We start from the raw sequence: 3,764 nt of genomic DNA, 5'->3' as shown, positions 1-3,764 counted from the left end.
ATTGAAATATTCTTGAATAGCTCTGTGAATAAAAAACTGCACAGTTACTGCCCGAATTTCCTGGAATTTTTTGATCTGTCTACGCTCGCGGGAATGGTGGGTTCGTTGAGGAGAAGGAAACAAAGGGTGGGAGCGAGGATTAACCAAAAACGCGGCATTAAGAATGAGGAGACCCAAGTAGCAGAACCGAAGTTTTTCAGAGATTTTTCTGTGTGCCCAAGCGAGATGCCTTGTCTTCTCTCTCTAGATTTTGGACAGCAAACCGCCGCGCGTGTGTGCGTGTGACGAAAAATGATGGATGAAAAACGCGAGGAGCGGGGTCTGAAGTCTTTCGTTGGTCACACACACATGCATCTACCAGCGGATTGCGCTACACCAAGTCTACCCATCTTTCTCGATCTACCATGATTTTTTCTGCTATCGCGCTCATCCGGGTGTTAGGCATCCTCAGTCTGTCCAGAACTTTCGTTGTGGAAGGATGTGCGGGAGTGATGTGCGATTTCTTGTGTCCCCTACTTTCCTTGTTTACGTTTTGCGCAGTGTTGCTTCTTATTCCATTGTGGAATGATTTATCCTAGCTAACTTGTTGAGGCAAGTTTCTTGATCTCATTGTGCTTCAATGTACCAATTCAACTAATGCTTATCGTTTTCAAAGTTACAGGTGCATGCGCCATTCATCAACGCCTACGTGTTGGCATCATCAACAATCTTCAAAATGGGTGACGGAAGGAAATTGTTTTCCAGTTTTAAAATATTAAGGTAAGTGTTGCTCTCATCATATACGCAAAACTATCCAAAGTAATACGTACTACATACATTAATTATTGGTTCATTTTTATTGACAGCGTTCAGCACAACTCAGCCACAAAACAACGCACTGGATTGCGCTAAGAACCTGTCGAAACGCGCGCAGCCCCCGGGAGCGGTAGGAGAAAGGAAGAATGAGAGGAGGAAAAACTAAAACCAGCGCGCAGCTCTGATGGTACTCTGGACGCGGTAAGAAGAAACAAGATCGAGAGGAGGAAGAACGGTAAATTTGGAAGGGGGAGACCGTTCTGCCGTCTACATAGTGTGAGTATGCCAAAGCACGTGTTGGAAGGGAGAGAAAAAGTTGGAATAAACCTCATGCGAATGTGTGCATACAGCAAATGTAAAGATGTGTGCCTCATCATTTCTATAAGCAATCCGAAAAGGGGGTGGAGCAAACACATTTGTATGCGTGAGGTACAGAAGAAATCAGATCATGATAGTATGTGTGAACGCGATCGTTCGGGTGGAAGGTGTCTATGTGTGCGTGAAACCACATTTCCACTTCTACTGCAAGTGGGTACGTAAGTGGGGCCATATGTGTACGACACGATCCCATACAAAACTTCGGCTTTTGCGGACTGGGCAGCTTCAATCTCAGCGGATCTCTGAGTGCTGGTGACCGGTGGGGAAGGTTCGTGCCGAACCCCGTTCGGGTTTTGCTTCGGCTTCGGGTTTACTTCGGCTTCGGGACCCGACGGATCGGTTGAATAATTTCGCCAACTCAGCTTCAAAGCCACCCAAGTAGCAGAGCCGAAGTTGTTGAGAGGTTTTTCTGTGTGCCAAAGCGAGAGGCCCTGTCTTCTCTCTCTAGATTTTGGACGGCAAACCGCCGCCCGTGTAGAGGTGTGTGCGTGTGACGAAAAATTATGGATGAAATACGGGGCAAGCGGGGTTTGAAGTCTTTCGTTGGTCACACACACATGCATTTACCAGCGGATAACGCTGGACCGAGTCTACCCATCTCTCTCGATCCAACATGATTTTTCTGCTATCGCGCTCATCCGGGTGTTAGGCATCCTCAGTCTGTCCAGAACTTTCCCTATGGAAGGATGTACTGAAGTTAGGTGCGATTTATTGTGCGACGTACTTTGTTCATTTACGTTTTGTGCCGTGTTCCTTCTTCCTTTGTTATGGAATGATTTATCCTAGCAAATTGTTGAGGTAAGTTTCTTGCTGTGCACTTGTGCAGGTACATTCAACTAACCCTTGGCGTCTAAAAAGTTACAGGTGTGTGCGCTATTTATCAACTACTACCTGCTGGCGTCGTCAACAATCTTCAAAGGAGCGACGGAAAGAAAACATTTTCCAGTTTTAAAATATTAAAGAAAGTTTTGATCTAATCCCAAGCGCTAAACTCTCCATAATAATGCATACTACATACATTCATTATTGCTTCATTCAGCCCCCGGTGAGGACGTCATTACTTAACAGAAGCCGGTTCAACACGCGCAGCTCCTGTTCATGACGTCATCACTAAACTCAAGCCAGCTGAACACGCGCAGCACGGATGGTACCCCGAGCGCAGTAGGAGGAAGGAAGAACGAGAGGAGGAAGAACGGTAAATTTGGAAGGGGGAAAGCGTTCTGCCGTCTACACAGCGGGAGTATGCCAAAACACATGTGGGAAGGGAGAGGGATATTATTCAATAAACAGCATGCGAATGTGTGCATAAAGCAAATGTGAACAGCCTCATCATTTCTATAAGCAATCCGAAAAAGGGGGTGGAGCAAACACATTGGTATGCGTGAGCGGCTGAAGAAACCAGAACGTTTAGATGTGTGCGTGACGGATGGTTCGGGCGCCTGTGGCGAAGCTCTCGACAAGACTGCAAACGAGAGCTTTGTGGAGAGCTTTGTAGGGAGCTCAGATTACACAGGCCGCCGTCGGTTTTTGCGTCCTTGGGCACTTACGTACCCACTTGCAGAAGAAGTGTAAATGTGGTCTCACGCACACATAGAAACATTCCACCCGAACAATCGCATTCACACATACTATAACGCTCTGATTTCTTCTGCACCTCACGCATACAAATGTGTTTGCTCCACCCCCTTTTCGGATTGCTTATAGAAATGATGAGGCACACATCTTTACATTTGCTGTATGCACACATTCGCATGCGGTTTATTCCAACTTTTTCTCTCCCTTCCAACACGTGCTTTGGCATACTCACACTATGTAGACGGCAGAACGGTCTCCCCCTTCCAAATTTACCGTTCTTCCTCCTCTCGATCTTGTTTCTTCTTACCGCGTCCAGAGTACCATCAGAGCTGCGCGCTGGTTTTAGTTTTTCCTCCTCTCATTCTTCCTTTCTCCTACCGCGCGCGGGGGCTGCGCGCGTTTCGACAGGTTTTTAGCGCAATCCAGTGCGTTGTTTTGTGGCTGAGTTGTGCTGAACGCTGTTAATAAAAATAAACCGATAATTAATGGATGTAATACGTATTACTTTGGATAGTTTTGCGAAAATGATGAGAGCAACACTTACCTTAATATTTTAAAACTGGAAAACAATTTCCTTCCGTCACCCATTTTGAAGATTGTTGATGATGCCAACACGTAGGCGTTGATGAATGGCGCATGCACCTGTAACTTTGAAAACGATAAGCATTAGTTGAATTGGTACATTGCAGCAAATATGAAATCAAGAAACTTACCTCAACAAGTTACCTAGGATAAATCATTCCACAATGGAATAAGAAGCAACACTGCGCAAAACGTAAACAAGGAAAGTAGGGGACACAAGAAATCGCACATCACTCCCGCACATCCTTCCACAACGAAAGTTCTGGACAGACTGAGGATGCCTAACACCCGGATGAGTGCGATAGCAGAAAAAATCATGGTAGATCGAGAGAGATGGGTAGACTCGGTGTAGCGCAATCCGCTGGTAGATGCATGTGTGTGTGACCAACGAAAGACTTCAGACCCCGCTCCTCGCGTTTTTCATCCATCATTTT

The 3,764-nt window shown here is 46.0% G+C and overlaps 1 long non-coding RNA gene across 1 annotated transcript; it reads left to right on the top strand.

Annotated features, from left to right (window-relative positions):
• The first annotated feature begins 226 nt into the window (after positions 1 to 226).
• Positions 227 to 2,488, top strand: LOC125907261 (uncharacterized). Its single transcript, XR_007452530.1, has 2 exons — positions 227 to 759; positions 846 to 2,488. It is a non-coding gene; the product is annotated as an uncharacterized LOC125907261 (long non-coding RNA).
• Positions 2,489 to 3,764: the final 1,276 nt, after the last annotated feature.

Source organism: Anopheles coluzzii, chromosome 3 (genome assembly GCF_943734685.1).
Source record: "Anopheles coluzzii chromosome 3, AcolN3, whole genome shotgun sequence".
Classification (NCBI taxonomy): Eukaryota; Metazoa; Arthropoda; class Insecta; order Diptera; family Culicidae; genus Anopheles; species Anopheles coluzzii.
This window is presented reverse-complemented; position numbering and strand designations above follow the sequence as displayed.